This window comes from Rhinolophus hipposideros (genome assembly GCF_964194185.1).
Source record: "Rhinolophus hipposideros genome assembly, chromosome: 5".
In the NCBI taxonomy this organism is placed as follows: Eukaryota; Metazoa; Chordata; class Mammalia; order Chiroptera; family Rhinolophidae; genus Rhinolophus; species Rhinolophus hipposideros.
The window spans coordinates 99,107,589-99,126,561 of record NC_138051.1 but is presented as its reverse complement, the minus strand read 5'-3'; the positions used below and the strand labels follow the sequence as shown (position 1 = coordinate 99,126,561).

At 34.9% G+C, this 18,973-nt stretch overlaps 1 long non-coding RNA gene across 12 annotated transcripts in view; it reads right to left on the bottom strand.

The window, feature by feature from the left end:
- Positions 1 to 8,999: 8,999 nt before the first annotated feature.
- LOC308497783 overlaps positions 9,000 to 18,973 on the bottom strand; it is a 92,703-nt gene continuing 82,729 nt past the window's right edge. For all 12 annotated transcript variants that reach the window (XR_013993373.1, XR_013993374.1, XR_013993375.1 and 9 more), the window contains 8 exons: positions 17,979 to 18,065; positions 16,807 to 16,884; positions 16,245 to 16,330; positions 15,319 to 15,404; positions 14,368 to 14,451; positions 13,414 to 13,461; positions 11,212 to 11,473; positions 9,000 to 10,180 (listed from right to left, as the gene is read on the bottom strand). This is a non-coding gene — a long non-coding RNA (uncharacterized lncRNA). The remainder of the gene's footprint in view (positions 10,181 to 11,211; positions 11,474 to 13,413; positions 13,462 to 14,367; positions 14,452 to 15,318; positions 15,405 to 16,244; positions 16,331 to 16,806; positions 16,885 to 17,978; positions 18,066 to 18,973) is intronic.

Sequence of the window (18,973 nt, the reverse complement as noted above, 5' to 3'; positions counted from 1 at the left end):
GCAGGCCTGTCCCATCCAAAGTGGCATTCTTCCAGAACTTAGTTGAACTCACCATTCTTCTAGGACAGAGAATTTGGATATCTCAACCATTTGGGAGCTTTTAAAATAAATGCAATTTAAACCATCAATTACAGCTACTTTGGGTAATTTTTGAGGTAGCTATTCCCTCGCAGGTACTGTACTACATACCGGACATGTATTACGTCATGCAAGGGTCTTATAATCAGCTCTTGCTAAACAAATTCAATTCTCACAACAATCCAGCGGGTAGGCGTCGTTACCCTCATCTAACACAGAAAGCTGAGGCTAGGTCCAGGGGGCTTCACGTCTAACCCAAAGTTCCACAACAAGAAGCAGGAGGAACTTGGTTTGCTTAGAAAGGCAAGGAGTGGGACCACGCACCAGAGGCATAAAAACAAGACTGGGTTATTTTCGATCTCCTGTCTTGGCAGAGGCGACGGCAGCTTTCGGGAAGACCAAGGGCTCCCATTCCACCATGCCAAGCCAGCGCTGCCCAAGGTGGGCCAGTGTCCAGGGCAGTCGGAACGGCCAGTATCCTGTCTCACTGTTTGGCACTGGAAACAGGAAGTGGAACTCCAGGGAGAATCTGCACTTGTGCAGGAGGGTGCCGCACACCATCTGAGACACAGCACGCTTCTCCACAGAGCAGCTCCCAGACCATTCTGAGCAGGGCTATCCTGGTTCCACAAAAGCACATGTATTTGTGGTTATTCGTTCACTCATTCAGCACTAATTTACTGGGCGCCTCCTCGCCTCAGGACTGCGCCGGCGGTGGGGCTACAGAGAAGAGTTTGACCCAATTCCTGGCTCTTAGGGCACATCAGTTTAGCAACGACATGTAAACAAATGCCCGTGACAGAGTGGGACTAGTGATCTGGGTGAGATATTTATAATGTACTGGGCTGGGTGTGTGGCTAACTCTCTGGAGTGGTCAGGGAAGGAGTCCCAGTGTGACTTCATTCACTTGTTGCCTCACACGTGGATCACTGACTCATTCGCTCCTTTACTGAGTCACTCACTCAATTATTCATTCATTTGTTCATTCATTCATTCATTCACAGAGCAGTTAATTTATTCTTGGATTACATACTAATTCGTTGACTCATTTACTCACTCACTGATTCATTCTTTTATCCATTCACATTAATATGTTCATTCCTCCATCCATTTGCCTCTTCATTCCCTCATTAATTTGCTTTATACATTAACTTATTATTCATTAGTTAAATTATTCAATGTTTTCCTCTTTTATTGACTTATTCACTTATTCACTCACTCATTTTGTAACTCATTAATCAATTAAGTCATTGGTTATTCATTGATTCATTCACTCATTAATTCATTCCCTCATTACTAATTAATTTTCAGTTATCCATTAATTCATAAACTCAGAGGTTCACTTAGTTATCTACTCATCCATTTGTGCACTCATCTTTCACTTATTGACTCAATAACCTACTTTCATTCATTGACTTATTCATTCATTCCCTTTTTGATATTTTTACTCTCAGATTAACTCATTAATTCATCATTCACATATGCATATATTTATTCATTCACTAATTCACTACTTCATTTATTCTTTCATTCATCATTTATTCAACTATTTACTCAATAAATGTTTCTTTCATGAGCTCAATGTGTTGGGCACAATGACCAGATGAATGTGGTTCCTGACTGCATGGCACTTCCTAATGAGCTCAATTCCTAATGAGCTCACTTCCTAATGAGCTCACTTCCTAATGGCTCATCCTAGTGAGCTTATCTTTGGCTCAGGTGCCATCTCCTCCATGAAGCATCTCATACTTAAGATTGAGCTAGGGCCTGCCTTTTGTGCTTCTGGAAAGGCAACCTACTAGCCCTATTATGTTGAATTGTTACATTTATAAGTAGATTTCCCCCTAATCCCAATAAAGCTCTTTGATGGATAGAACTAGATGGGATTCAGATATGAATGCCATGACCAACACACAGCCTTACACGGATTCGGGCCAATACTGGTTGAGCTAAAATTAATACCTTAGTATCAGTTATTTTAGCACTCTCTCAGATACCAAAGTGCCAGAAAAATTTTAAATATGAGGTTTAAGGGCTTCCTGCCACCATCACCAAATAAATCAGATCACTAGTATTTATGTCTAAGATAGCAGAAAAAATAATCCGTGTAAGTAGCATGCAAAAATATCCAAATTATTTCCATACAACATACAGAGTAGTGCTATGTACATACTATACACTATTAAAACAAAGACATAAAAAGATAAATGTTTTATGTCATAAATGTCAGTGGTGCAGAATTGTAATAATCATTATCCTTTTTCAAAACACATTTTCATCACTGGTCCATGATTTTGCATCTTATAATTTATTTTCTCATAGATTGATTTACTAAACAATAATAATAATGATAATAGGAAAAACAACAACATCCACGAACCCATCAAAATACCAGAACAAAAACAATTACTATTTTAACATGTACCTCTGTCATTGTTATACAGAGAGGTAACAGATTAAATCTTTTTGATTAAATGGATCTCAGAGAAGCAAGATTGGCTTGATTGTAATTCTTGTTTTGTAAAATTTTATCATTGAATACTCTTGGTCATTTCAACTTTCTTCAGATATGGATTTTTCCTTTTTATTACTTTGGTCAGGTACTCGTTTTCAAAATTGAAGTCAACAACAAAGAATCTACATCCAATAAGGGGGAATATTTGACTATTACTTATATCTCTTTATGCGTTCCTTAAATAGAATGATAATATAGCTGACGCAGGTTAAACAAATTCTTGTTTAATGAATAATCACATCATTGACCATGAGTGGACATTATAATTTTACTAGTATATTTGCTTTTTATTTGTTTAATAAGGGAAAGGAAAACACAACCAATCCAAGAAGAAGATGACTGACCAAGACTAGAATGTGTCTATAATCTTCTTAATCTAAGAGGTAGTAGTTTAAACCTATTATTTTAATGGACCTCACTTTTACAAAGTGAATTAACTATGACTTCTTGTCAAGACAAATTCTTATCATTGGTCCAGGCATGGTCTTGTTTGATTAAATTTTATGATTGTATGAGGCCATTTGTTCTTTTTAAGTAACATAGTCATCACCCATAAACAAAATGACAAAACCAAGAATAAGAACTTAATGTATTACTTACCCTGATCTATACTCTCGTTGGCCACAGAGGTAACAGCCAAGATCTTCGTCATTAAGTAATAACTGAAACAGCCAAGGTGCAGCCATTCTGGGGTACAAAACAGATGTAAAAATAAAATACACTCATCACTGGTTTGTACTTTGCCCTGATGCATTGAGTTAACCGTATGGTTAATTTTACCTTTCTTTTCATCATGAATCAAACATCTAGGAACCCACTGCAAACTAAATGCAGAACGATGAAATATATCTAGCTGCTTCTAACATGAAGTGGTAACAACTTTAATCTATTTTTTTTCTTACTGGACCAAGATATTCCAGAACTGAATCAGTAACATTCTCTGTTTTATATCCTCAGATTTGATCCATGTTTTGACCTCTTTTTCTTTACTTATGAATATATTTATTGATTGATCCATTCACTTATTTAGTAATAATATAAAATCAATATAAAATCCATGAACCCTCTCAACTAGATTTCTCACACTTTCTGAGATCGTTCCCCAAAAAATCAAACACTATTTCTCTTTTTGCAATGGACCTCAGTGGTTCAAAAAGTGATTGATCATAAATTTTATTCAGATGCATTCCATTCACATCATTGGTCCAGGAGCAGCCCTTCTACATTGAACTTGAACAATGTTTAGATGCTGAAATGAACAACCACGAACCACCATCGTACACAACAGCTGCCGTGTTTCCCCGAAAATAACACCTAGCCAGACAATCAGCTCTAATGTGTCATTTGGAGCAAAAATTAATACAATATAAGACCGGGTATTATATTATATTATATTATATTATATTATATTATATTATATTATATTATATTATATTATATTATTATATTACATTATATAAGACCGGTCTTATAACAAAACAAGATGGGTCTTATATTAATTTTTGCTCCAAAAGATGCATTAGAGCTGATTGTCCGGCTAGGTCTTATTTTCGGGGAAACATGATAGGATACTGGCTCCCTAAATCAGTAACATCCTAGGTGTTAATCAAAAGGGGGATGTTTAAATAATCCATGAGACACACATAAAATGGGACATTCAAGTTTTGAAATGAATGGGAAAAGCTACCTTTTTTTTCTTGTACTTCATTTGTGCTAAATTGGACTAATCATAAAACTTTGGTTCTTAACACATCTCATTAAAAGTCTACACATGGCATTTTAAAATTTAATGACATTTATTGTTTTTAATGATACAATGAACCAACCATAAACTAACCACTCAAACCAAGAAGCTGATTACTTCCATAGCATGATATATCCTTCCCCAGAGGGATAAGGAAAAGATTGTCATGACCGGAGGATACTTTAATTACCTGTGATGTTCGACCCTGTGGGATGTAAAGAGGATACTGACAAGTGAAAAGCCCTAGATTTTGGATTTAATTCAGTGAACATAAGGTAACCATGACAGAAAATAATCATAAATAATAATTCATGTCACATTGTTATCTCTGGCTCATGAATGGACCTCCATTTTATTGTTTCCACTTATCCATTTTAATAAGATAATGAACACCCTTAAATAAACTACTCGACATAAGAAGAACTATGAGTGTTGCAGACAACTGACTCTGCACCTTACCCACAGAGCTGAGAGGTTAGAATTTCTTTCTGAAAGGGCATCTGTTGTGCTAAATTAGATTCACCATGAACTTTGGTTTATGGCACAATCTCATCATTGGTCCTAATGTGGCCTTCTTTGATTATATTTCATACTTTTTAATCATACACTGAATACCCTAACCAAGCTACCCCGACAAAAACAAGAACTTGCACTATTACTCACATTGAACCATAAAGGTTTTGATCTTTACAGAATGACTATCAGCTCAAGTGCATCCATTCTGTGCAGCAGAAAACACATGGAGAAAAAGGGAAATGCATATGCATTCTTTATAACTTTCAAATTTTTAAGTAAAATATGCAAGAGGATCTCTTGCAAAAAAGGGAAAGAAATGAGAGATTTTCTCCATTGACTCATGTTTCTCCCCTTGATCTACTTGCTGTTTAGATATTGATTAACGGAATTATTTATTTGTTTCTCCCACTAAAATAAACAAATTAGAACTCACGACTGACCCACAGCAAGAACACTGACTCTTACTCTTCTCTGTATAAATGAACTTTATCCAAATAGAGAACATCCTCGACTTATTTATTTATTAATGAACCTCATTTTCCAGAATGACATGAAAAATAATATAATTCAACAGTTGTACGGACTGGACACAACCTAATTCTTGGTGTCTATCACTTTCTCCATCCTGGTCTTTTTAAATTTTCTGTACAAATGCATGACCAAGCCACCCACCCATGGACAAGAACTGCGTATAATTCTTCTTAGGTCTATAGGCTTCTTACGCAAAGAATACCAGCCATTCTGGAGAGCAGAAAGTAAATGTTACAAAGAACCAAACAGCCTAGATTTCAGCTTTGCTCTAATACTCTAACTCATGCAAAGTGAACAGGTTTAGATTAATCTTTAATCTTGGACCATGTCATTTGCTACAATTGGCAATAAAAAACAACCAAAAAACAAATAAAAACCCTCCTTTTATCAAATTAATCCAGTGATCAATTTTACTTGAAAAAATGGATACCTTTGAATGCACCACCTGAATCCAGACCAAGAGCTGCCCGTGAGACACATCTGTCTCAATGCTTCCGCCCACACACACAACCACCTACACCTCCAGCCCTGACGTGTACACAATTAGATTAATCGAGACACTTATTTCAAAGCAATTTCACACCAATAAACAATGCTTGAGTCTACTTTATCTATTCATTCATTCATAAATTAACTTGGACAAATAGTCATTGTTTTTAAAGAAATGGAACAATGTTTCAACTTTCAGAAACCCAGAAGAGAAATGCTATTGTGAGTGTGTCTGTGGTCTCCTTGCCCAAACTTACAAGAGCCAAAATTTTTGTCTTAAGGGGGTTATCATCTGAGTGCAACTGGTTAAAATAAATCATGATCCTTACTTCAAGACATGCTCATTACTGGCCCATGCTTCATCTCTTTGAGCAACTGACTGTTACTAACTTCTTCACTTACTTGCTATAATGAGAAAATCAGTATCTTTGCACACACTCAGTACAATAGCACTGAGGAACAGGAACTATGCACAGCAGTTGCTCATTACCAAAGTGACAACAGACTATGTAACTTCACAATGGAAATTGGTGAGCACAGGAGTTCATCATATAACATTTTATCACTGGCCCTCTTTAAATAGTGCTTAATCTTTTATTTGATTTTATAACCTTTTTTTATGTAGTAAGAAAATAAACAACCAGTAGACCAAAGACATTGACAAGTCATACACCTGTCTATATGTGCTGCATTCTGAGAGATTAAAGAAACATGAGTCCCAACTCCTCCAAAATAGATTGGCATTGATACTTGTACATTACATATGCTATACTTGGTCTACGTGTGGCCACGTTGGTCCAGGTGAGGCCATGTTTTTATTCAATTTTTCCTATTTGTTTAACTCTTCATGAATCAAATCACTTGTAATAATATAATCATTATCCATGAACCACAAAAGCACAAGAATAGGATAATTGCATATCCCTAACTGTATAGAGGGTCATGTCCGAGGGAGCAATAGACTAGACTTCTTTTTGTGTTGTACCTCAGACATTGAGACACATGTTATTCATCACCCTTGACTCATCCACTACCAGTCGTAATCAATGGTCTAAACGCATGAATCTTTTTCTTAATTTATTCTATTGATTTATTCTTTAATCTACTACTTACTAACAAAGAGATATACATGAATAAGCAAACCCTGAATAAGGGCCTTAATATCCCCAATACCTACCTAGAAAGTCATTTCCGACAGGCGCTAGATCTGCTTCTTGAATTGACTTCAGTGTGCAAATATAGATGCCTCAACATAATGTTTCATATAAATCCCATGTTCATTATTGGGCCATGTTTAGCTTTCTTTGAATATATTTCTTACTTCTTAATAATCCATTGACCAATCTTAAACCATCCAAACCAAGACAAGAACTTTGATTATTACTCACACTGATTTCCATGCTCCTAAGACAGCCGTTGAGTTTGAGGTCATGGCAAAAGGTTAAAATCAGCGTAGGAGCACCCATTCTGAGGAGTACAGGAAAGAGCAGAAAATAAAATTTGAGACTTTCTACCCATTGGTCCTTTGCAGTCCACCTTTCATTTACTCGGTCATTAATATTTCTTAATTTATGGTACTATTTGCTTACTTTTCGCTTAACAAAACAAACGTTGAACTTAAAATTGATACAGAACAATACACTGAGTATTATTTACCAATGGCTACTACATAATCCTACTCCAAAGGAGTAACACCTTTGCTTCATTTATTATCCATTCCAAATTACATTAATAGTATTTCTTTCCTTACCACGTACTTTAATAATTGTAATAAGCATCACTCTACTCATCTTTAATCATTTAAATATTTTATTGATTCTTCTATATTAATATAATCATAATCTATGAGCCATTAAAATTAGAAGCACAAGATTTGTAAATATCTCTAACACCTATCTACAGGATTGTTTTCCAATAGAGGAATACACTAGATTTCTATTGTATTGGACTTTAGAGTTCCAGACACATAAGTCATCATCCATGACTCATACGCTACCAGTGGTCATCTTTGATCCAGACTTGGCCCTAATTTTTTAAATTCATATCTGCATGAATTTTATAAATTAATCAAGTCACAAATAATCATAAAATACATACCTAAAGTCATAAAACTTGAGAGTAAGATACTTAAATATCTCCAAATCTGTTACAGAATTATTACTCATGGCAATACGTCTTTTCCGTTACATGACTTGCATGTTGCATATACGAGGTATGATCAGAAACTACGGTGAATGTTTAAATAAAAAAATTATTACAGTAGAAAACACATTGCAATTAATCCCCCTCAAAATACTCACCCTCCACTTTGAACATACTTATCCCATCATTTTTGCCACTTTCGGAAGCAGTTCTGGAAGTTCTCTTTCATGTGTCTTTAGTTGCGGTGTCATGGCTACCTCTATGTTCTAACTCATTTTGATTTTGGGGAAGAGCCAGATGTCACATGGTGCCAGATCCAGTGAATAAGGTGGATAAGGATAAACTGTAATGTTTTTCTGTCCAACAAAACGTGTAGCCTTTCCGTTGTGATATATATATAAATGCTGCCGAGTGCCATCCAACAGAAAGGCAGGGATCTTCAATACGGGAAGTTGTGCATAGAGCCTTACTAACAGTATATGACAAGTTTCAGCTTGTTCAGTGCAGTCAGTTGGGTGTGAGCTACGGTTGAGAGAGTGTGTTTTAAAGTGTGCCGTAACTCATGCTCCATCATGACAACGCTCCGTGTCACACATCGCTTCTGGTATGGCAATTTCTCTCAAATAAAAACATAACGGTGTGTCCTGCTCCACCTTATTCATCAGACCTGGCACCGTGCGACTTCTGGCTCTTCCCCATAGTCAAAATTACCATGAGAGGTAAACGTTTTAAATCGATTCAGGACATCGAGGCAGCCATGACAGTACAACTAAATACACTCACGAAAGAGAACTTCCAGAACTGCTTCAGAAAGTGGCAAGAACGATGGGATAAGTGTATTCGAAGCAAGTGGGAGTATTTTGAGGGGGATCGATGGCAACATGTCTTTTACTGTAGTAAATTTTTTTTATTTAAACATTGCCATATTGTTTGATCACACCTCATATGGATTAATCAAAACAATGCTTCATATTAATCCCATATTTATGATTGGGCCATGGTTGACCTTCAATAATTACATTTCACACTGTTAAAATAATACAGTGAATACCTTTAAAACAAACACTGCAACCAAGACAAGAACTTAGACTATTACTTACATTGTTAACCATGCTAATAACGCATAGATATTACCTATAGAGCTTATGACTATGGAAGATGCTTAAATCAGCTCGAGTGTGTCCATTCTGTGGAGTGCATAGCAGAAGAGATGATAAAGCTTGAAATGTTATCTGTATTGGTCTGTGCATTCCACTTTTCATTTAGTCACTCTTTAGGTAATTAGTTATTTGGGTTATTTATTTTATCTTAAGTAAACAAACAATATTAGTTTTGCCACTAACACAGAACACTATTGTTTAGCACTATCTATATCATCCTTAGCCAAAGAGAAAACACCCTTTACCATTTCCTAATGAATCTCAGCATATTCAATATATATTGATAGCACTTCTTGCCTAACCACATATTTTTATAATTGGACAATGTTTCACTCCATTCATATTTCTTTATTTATAGATTTATTTATAGATTATTTCATTTATCTAATTATAATAATGGGATAAAAATACACAAACACAAAGATCAAAACACAAAAAGATCTTTGTGTATGCCTGACATCTGTCTATAGGATCCCTTCAAACAAAGGAAGCGGACGAGATTTCACTTGTGTTGGACCTCAGAGTTCCAGACATGTATTCATTGTATATGACTCACACGCCACCAGGAGTCATCATCAATCCAAGAGAGTCCCTCTTTTTCTTCATTCATTTCTATTTGTTTATTGATCAAATCAATAATTCACTGATAATAATTTTTAATTACTATGATTCACAAAAACCCAAGTTTTATATCCCTATTATGTATATATAATAATTCTCACATCAATATAGCTTTCATTAATTATCCTAAGTTTTACACATATGCAATAATCAATAAATGTATTATACAATCTCATATATATTACTGGTCTACAGCTGGCTACCTTTGATTATTTTCCACACTTTTTAATAATTTAATAACTTTGAATACTCTTAAATAAACCACGCAAACCAAGACAAGAACATTGACCATTAGTCACACTGGTCTCCATGCTCCTAAAACACAGATGCAGCCAGAGAGCTCATGACCATGGAAGACGCTGAAATCAGTTGGGTGTGTCCATCCTGAAGAGTATAGAGCAGAGCAGATGAAATAGAAAATTGAGACCTTATCTCCACTGACCTTTGATTGCTGCGTGTCGGTTACTCTTGAAATATTTAATTAATTGTCATAAATATATATTTTTCTCTCATCAAAAGGAACAACTTCAAATTTGGATCTGATCCAGAACAATAAAATTGACTCTTTCTAAACAGTGTCAATATTAACCAAATCAAAGAGGTAACATTTTTCTTTAATTTATTGGGGTGACATTTCTTAGTAAAATTACATAGATTTCAGGTGTACAATTCTGTATTACATCATCTATAAATCCCATTGTGTGTTCACCACCCAGAGTCAGTTCTCCTTCCATCATCATATATTTGATCCCCCTTACCCTCATCTCCCTCCCCCCACCCCCTTACCCTCTGGTAACCACTAAAAAAAAAAAAAAGAAAAAGAAAAAAAAAGAAAAATGTCTTTACCCTTCTTCTATCTGTTTACATTTATTTAATGTTCTATCATTGATTCATTAGTAATAGTAAGTCTAAATCTATGAATCTGAAATAAGAATATGATATTGGCATATGCCTGACCCTGTCTATAGGATCGTTTCAGAGGGAATATACCAGGTGTTGTGTTGAACCTCAAACTTGCAGACACACATTAGTCATCATCCGTGAGTCATAGGCCACCGGTCGTCATCACTGGTCCATGTGAGGCCATCTTTATATTACGTTATTCGTAAATTTGTATCAATTAAATCATTAATTCACCAATAATAATATAAAGTACATGATTCACAAAAACACAAGAACAACATCCTTAAACATTCCTAACACCTATTGATAGAAAGCTTTCCCAATACACTATATCTTTTTCATTAAGCGGCTTCAGTGGTGTACATTATCTATTAATGAACATGTTTCATATCATATTAATCAACTTTGATTAACAGGTAACTTTTTAAATTATACTTAATACTTTTTAATAATATGTTGAATGCCTTAAACAAATGACTGAAGTCAAGACAAGAAGTTTGACTGTTACTTACCTTGGTGTCATTATTAAAACAGAGGTAACATAACAATTTTGATCATGGAGGAAGGCTTAAGACAGCTTGGTGCTTTGTTTCTGAAGAGTATCAAGAAGAAAAGATGAGGGCCGGCCCGGTGGCTCAGGCGGTTAGAGCTCCGTGCTCCTAACTCCGAAGGCTGTCGGTTCGATTCCCACATGGGCCAGTGGGCTCTCAACCACAAGGTTGCCAGTTCAATTCCTCGAGTCCCACAAGGCATGGTGGACTCCGCCCCCTGCAACTAAAATTGAACACGGCACCTTGAGCTGAGCTGCCACTGAGCTCCCAGATGGTTCAGTTGGTTGGAACGCATCCGCTCAACCACAAGGTTGCCAGTTGGACTCCCACAAAGGATGGTGGGCTGTGCCCCCTGCAACTAGCAACGGCAACTGGACCTGGAGCTGAGCTGCACCCTCCACAACTAAGATTGAAAGGACAACAACTTGAAGCTGAACAGCACCCTCCACAACTAAGATTCCTTTATTATATATTTAAAAAATTCATGAACACAAAGACCAATAAAAAGATTACTGAATAATCTTAAAATCTATCAATTCGAAGAAAGGTAATGACTAGATTTCTTTCATGTTGGACCTCAGAGTTCCAGACACACATTCATTGTATATGACTCATACGCCATCAGTGGTCATCACTGGGCCAATATTGTCCCTATTTTTCTTCATTTCTATGGTTTTATTAAATAATTTTTTCACTAATAATAATTTTTAAATGCCACAATTCACAAAACTCCTAGAAGCTTTTATGTCCCTAATCTATATAATTATTTTCACAATATATCTCATTAATTATCCTGTTTTTCTTATATACATTAATATACTAACTATATGCCATATTTACCACTTAGAATTGCATTCTTTAAATACATTTTCCACTTTTTAATGAACAATTTTTTTAAAACACAACACTGAAACCAAGAAAATAACGTGAACTGTTACACACATTAATCTCTGTCCTCCTATTATACACAGGCTACCAGGGAGCTCGTGACCATGCAAGACCACCAGCTTGGCCCAAGTGCATCTAAAGATTACAGAGCAGAGCAGAGCAGATGACTACAAAAAAAAACGTCTTACAAAAAAAGCAAAACTGAGACCTCACTGTCGTTGATCCTTGCCTTCTGCATTTCATTAACTCAGCATTTAGGTATTTACTGCTTTTCCTTAATATGTCTTTTTTATCTTAACAAAAGGGAAACTCGATCTTGACACTCACTCAGGAAAATAACACTGACTCCTCCTTGTCAGTGTCTATATGATCCCTTCTTAATAGGAATGAATGTTTTCAATTTTATTATTATCTTTTCCCTCACTACATACATTCATAATCGGGCAACGCTTCACCCTATTCTTCTTTGTACATTTGTTTATATGTGTTTAATACTTCTATCATTATTCCATTAATACACATCTATGTTTATGACATCTATACAAGAATATGATCTTTATACCTCTTCATAGAAATAATTTCAACAGAGGAAATAGACTAACTATGCTTTGTGTTAGACCTCAGAGTTTCAGCCACATATTTTCATTGTCCATGACTCCTATGCCACAGGCCATCATCACTGGTACATGATTTGGTCTATTCTTCTTCATTCTTTACTACATTTGTATCGATTAAATCATGAATTTATTGATAATAATAAAAATAATACATCATTCATAAAAACGTAAGAACAAGATTCTTTTCTTTTCCTAAGTCAAGTTGTTGTCCTTTCAATCTTAGTTGTGGAGGGCACAGCTCAGCTCCACGTCCAGTTGCCTTGCTAGCTGCAGGGGGCGCAGCCCACCATCCCTTCCGGGACTCGAGGAGTTGAACCGGCAATCTTGTGGTTGAGAGCCCACTGACCCACGTGGAAATCGAACCAACTTGCAGCCTTCAGAGTTAGGAGCACGGAGCTCCAACCCCCTGAGCCACCGGGCCAGCCCAAGGACAAGATTCTTAAATATCCCTAACATCAGTTCACAGAATCATTTCCCACATAAAATATACTTCTTTCATTAGTAGACCTCAATCCTGCACATTATCAATTAACATAATGTTTCATATCATATTTATCATTGAGACATGGTTAACTTTTTATTAATACTTTTAAATAATACCATAAATACACTTAAACAAATGATCCACTCCAAGACAACAAGTTTGACCATTACTCACCTTGGTCTCTTTCCATACACAGAGGGAGCGTGACAATCTTGATGACAGCTGAAATCAGGTCCAGTGTCCATTTTGAAGAGGGACGACCAGACAAACAACATGATGAAAATTTGGAAACTTTTTCTCCATTGATTCATAGTTTCCACCATTCATTTGCATAGTTATTTAGGCATTTATTAATGTACGGTAATTTTTATTTATTTTTATCTTAATAAATCAAATGTCAAAGTTTTAAGGACTCAATCAGTAAACAACTATTATCACTGTCTATCATATTACTCAAGGACATATACATTTGATCATATTACTTTCCACTCCAATTTATATTATCATATTTCCTTGTATGTATTTTAATAACTGCTTTACCCTCTTTGTATTTCTTCATTATATATTAGTTTATTTATCCTGCCATTAATAATAATACTTTTAAATATTCTTGTACACAAAGACCAAGAACACGATACTTGTATACACCTAACCTCTCTCTATAGGATCACTTAAAATGAGGTGAAAGGGCTGGATTTCTTTGGTGTTGGAGCTCAGAGTTCCAGACCTGGAGTAGCATCATCCAAGACTCATATGCCACCACTAGTCATCATTTTATCCAGGTTTGGCCCTCATTATCTTCATTCACATCTAGACATTCTTATTGATTAACTCAACAATTCACTAATAATAATAATAAAATAAATACCTACGGATCACAAAAACTTGAAGCAAGATCCTTGACTATCTCTAACGTGTCTATAAAATTACTTCCCACAAACAATACATATCTTTCATTAATGACCTAAAAATTTCCTACAATGATTAATTAACATAATACATCATGTTAACACCATTCTTTTTAGCATGTTGGGCCATACTTGATCTTAATTCACACTTTTTGATAATTCAGTGAAAACCTATTTTAAAAACTACAAAACCAAGAAAAGAACTTTGACAGTTACTCACATTGCTCTTCATGCTCTTAAAGTATAGACGCAACCCGAGAGCCCATGACCATGGAAAATGCTAAAATCAGCTCGAGTGCATCCACTTTGAAGAGTACAAGACAGGGCAAATAATTTTAAAAAATGAGATATTATGTCATTGTTCCTTGAATTCTACCTTTCATTTAGTCAGGTAAGTAATGAATTGGGATAACTTTTATTTTATCTTAACTAAGTGAACAATATTGATCTTGCCACTGACAAAGAATATGATACTATTTCTTATCAATAACTATATGATCCTTAGTCAAAGACTACACTCTTGTATATAAATATCTAAATAGATATTTGTTTTCAATACATATCAATAGTTTTTCTTGCCTAAGCACATATTTTTATAATTGGACATTTCAGCAACTTCACCTTTATTTATTTATGTATTTGTTTGTTGATTTCATTGATCCAATTATACACATTAAAATCAAATGCATGAATATTATGAAAAAAAACAAAATCTTCATATTCTCCTGACATCTGTCGATAGAATTACTTCGAACAGGACAAAAGACCAAATTCCATTTCTGTTGGACCTCAGAGTTCGACACGTATTCATTGTATATGATTCATACGCCACCATTAGTATTCATCGATCCAATATTGTTCCTCTTTTTTCTTCATTCATTTCTGCATTGCTTACTGACTAATTGATTAATTCATTAATAATAATTTTAAAACCCAATTATTCACAAAAAGTCAAGAACAGCCCTGAAATCTTTATTCTGCATATACAATTCTTTTCACATCAATATACTTTCTCTAAATATCTTATATTTTTATGTTTCATATCAGTTCAATATATATCACTGGACTGTAGCTGACCATCTTTATTATATGTTTCTTTTCAAAAATACACTGAATACCCCCCCCCCAAAAAAAATCACTTCAACCCAGACAAGACTTTGACCATACTCACATTGGTCTCTGTGCTCCTAATACAGAGATAAGAATTACAGAACTCGCCGCCATGGGGAAATGCTTAATTAGTTCGAGTGTGTCATTCTGAGAAGAACAAAGCACAGGTGATGACAGAAAAGAAGTTAAGTTACTATCCACGTTGGTCCGTGATTGCCACATTTCATTTGCTCACTCATTGAGGTATTTATAAATTACTCATTTTTATCTTAACAAAACTAACAATAGCAAACTTAGGAGAGGCCCACAAAATAAAATTGACTCCTAATATTCCATATTTATATGATCCTTAGTCAAAGAGCCACTCTTGATCCATTTATTCCTTAACGAGTTTTAGTGCTTTCCATTTAATAAATAATGTATGTTCATAGTTGGCCAATGCTCCACCCTTTTTCATTACCTATCATTTATATTTCCTTAATGAGTCCATAATTCACCCATTAATAATAACACATCTAAATCTATTAACCCAATACCTCTATGGAGTGTATTACTGACATCTATCTATAAGATCATCTAAACAGAAACTACACTAGGTATCATCATGTTGGACCTCAGTATCCAGATACGCATTACGCACCGTTCATGACTCACCCGTCACCAATCATCATCACTGACAATAAGTGGCCCTCTTTGTTTTCATTCTCATAAACATCTCTTTATGGATGAATTCATTAATAAATGCACAGAATAAAAAATAAAGAAGTATAAGAGCCTTCGACACCTTAATATTTATTTCTATAGTCCTTTCCAGAGACTCTGTTCCAAAAACTGACTTCAAGTTTACATTTATGCGTTAATCAATATGTTTCCTATCAATCTGATATTTAACAATAGTATATTTTGCCTTCTTGGTTCTATTTAATATTTTGAGTAATACAGGGAATACCCTTAAAGAAGCCACTCAAGCTAAAATATATTACTCACCGTGGTCTCCACGCTCCTACAACATAGATGCAATCAGAGAGCTCGTGACCATGCCAGATGCTGAAATCAGCTCGAGTGCATCCGTTCTGAGGAGGACAGAGCAGAGCAGATGACAATAAAATAAGACACTCTTTACATGAAGAGAAAGACCAGACTGCTTTTGTGTTGGACCTCAGAGTTCCAGACACATATTATTCATCGTTCATGACTCATACGCCACCAGGAGTCATCATTGATCCAAGAGTATCCCTCTTTTTCTTCATTCACTTCTCATTGTTTATTGATTAAATCATTAATTCACTAAACACTATGATTCACCAAAACCCAAGAAGAGTTAGTACATCCCTAATCTGTACCTAGATTATTCTCACATCAATGTGTCTATTTCATTAATTATCCTCAGTTTTTCGTATGGGAATTAATCAATATAATGGTTCATATATCCCATATCTATCACTGAGATACATTGCTTCTTTAATTATATTTTATAATTTTTAATATTGAAGTAAATTACCTTAAAAGAAAATACTTAAATCAAGAAAAGAACTTCAACTATACTCACATTAACTTCCACTATACTCCATCCAAACAGAAAGCTCTTGGCCATGAAAGATGCTAAAGCAGCTCGAGTACATTCGTTCTGAGGAGGACAGGGCAGAGCAAGGGATAAAAAATTAAGACCTAATAGACACTGAGGCTTGCTGAGCACACGTTTCATAGACTTGATATTAAGATATTTCTTCTTTTATCTTAATATGTGTATATACTCATCCTAACATGATGGAAAACTCAGTCTTAAGGCTGACCCACAGCAATATGATAGATACTTACTCATCAGTGTCTACATGATTCTTAATCAAAGAGGGGATACTTGGATACATATGTTTCTTAATAAATATAACTCTTCAATGTTATGAATATCTTTTGCCTCACCACATACATTCATATCTATGCACTGCTTCATTCTATTCTTCTTTAATTTTTAAAATATTTAATCTTCTATCATTATTCCATTAATAATACATATCTATGTCTATGAAATCAATACAAACTAATTTTTATATTGATTTGTATTGATCCTGACATCTCTCTATAGAAACAATTTGTCTATAAAAATCAATAGAATTTCTTGCCTAACCCAATTACTTTTATAATTGGGCAATATTTTACTTCCTTCATATTTATACATTTTTATATTTGTTTATTTATTGATCCAATTATAAAAACAGAAAAAGTGCAGGAATACAGAAACCAAAAACAAGATCCTTGCATATCCCTGATAGACCTGTCTAGAAGATCACTTCCTATAGGGAAAATGGACCAGATTCCATTTCTGTTGGACCTCAGAGTTCCAGACACACATTATTCATCATCCATGACTCATACGCCACCAGATATCATCACTGATTCAGAAAAGACCACTTTCTCATGAAATTTCTATATTGTTTATTAATTTATTAATTCACTAATTATAATTTTAAAACTATAATTCACAAAAACTCAACAAGACCTTGATACTCTAACATGCATTAAGAACCATTCTCACATCAATATCTCTATCATTATCCTGTTTTTGTATATGCTTTAGCCAATATAATGCTTTATATTAGTCCCCTAATTGTTACTAGGATATGGTTCACCTTCTTAGATTCCATTTCACACTTTTTATTAATACAGTGAATATCCTTAAGACAAAACACCAGAACCAAGAAAAGAACTTTGATTATTACTCACATTGATCTCCTGGCTCCTAAAAGAGAGATGCAATCCCAAGACACTTGATCAAGGAAGAATCCTTAAAACAGGTCAAATTTGTCCACTCTGAGGAGGATAAAACAGGGCAGATGATAAAAATAGTTGAGGCATTTCTCCTTTGATCTTTGTTTCAGCAGTTAGGGCAACCATTAATTGGCCTTTTTTCTTTTCCCTTAAGAAAAAGAGCAATGTTGATCTTGCACAGTGACCCAGAATTGGAACACTGTCTAGGGCGTACACCGGCTGCAGCACCCTTAGCCATCCAGGTGGCCATCATGGACATTAATTAGGTCAGTGCAAAAGTAATTGTGGTTTGTGCAATTCTTTTTAACCTTTTAAACAGCAATTATTTTTGCACCACCTAATATTTCTAATTGAATTTCAGGGTTTCATAATACATCAACAGTATTTCTGCCTCACCACATATTTTTATAATTAGACAATGCTCCATTCCATTCATCCTTATTTATATATATTTATTTATAGATTCTCACATTTATCCAATTATAATAAATGAAATGTATGAACACTAAGACCAAAAGGATCACTGCATATTTCTGACATCTGTCTAAAGGATGTCTTCAAACAGTGGGGATGGACTGGGTTAATTTTGTGCTGGACCTCTGAGTTTCAGACCCATAGTGTTCATGGTCCAAACTCCTACAGGAACATCCATCAGCACTGCTTCAGCTTTAGTACTCGTCATATTCACTAATGTTTGCATGTTTTTTTGATTAATTCATCCGTTAACTAAAAACAATACAATACATACTTAGAGGTCACAAAAAACTGAAACAAGATCCTTAAATATCTCTAACATTTTTCTATAGAATTACTTCCTACTGACTATAAATCTTTCATTAATCAACTTCAATGCTGTCCTGTACTGATTAATTAACGTTAGGTTGGTGCAAAAGTAATTGCGGTTTTTGCAATTATTTTTAACCTCATAAGCCACAATTACTTTTGCACCA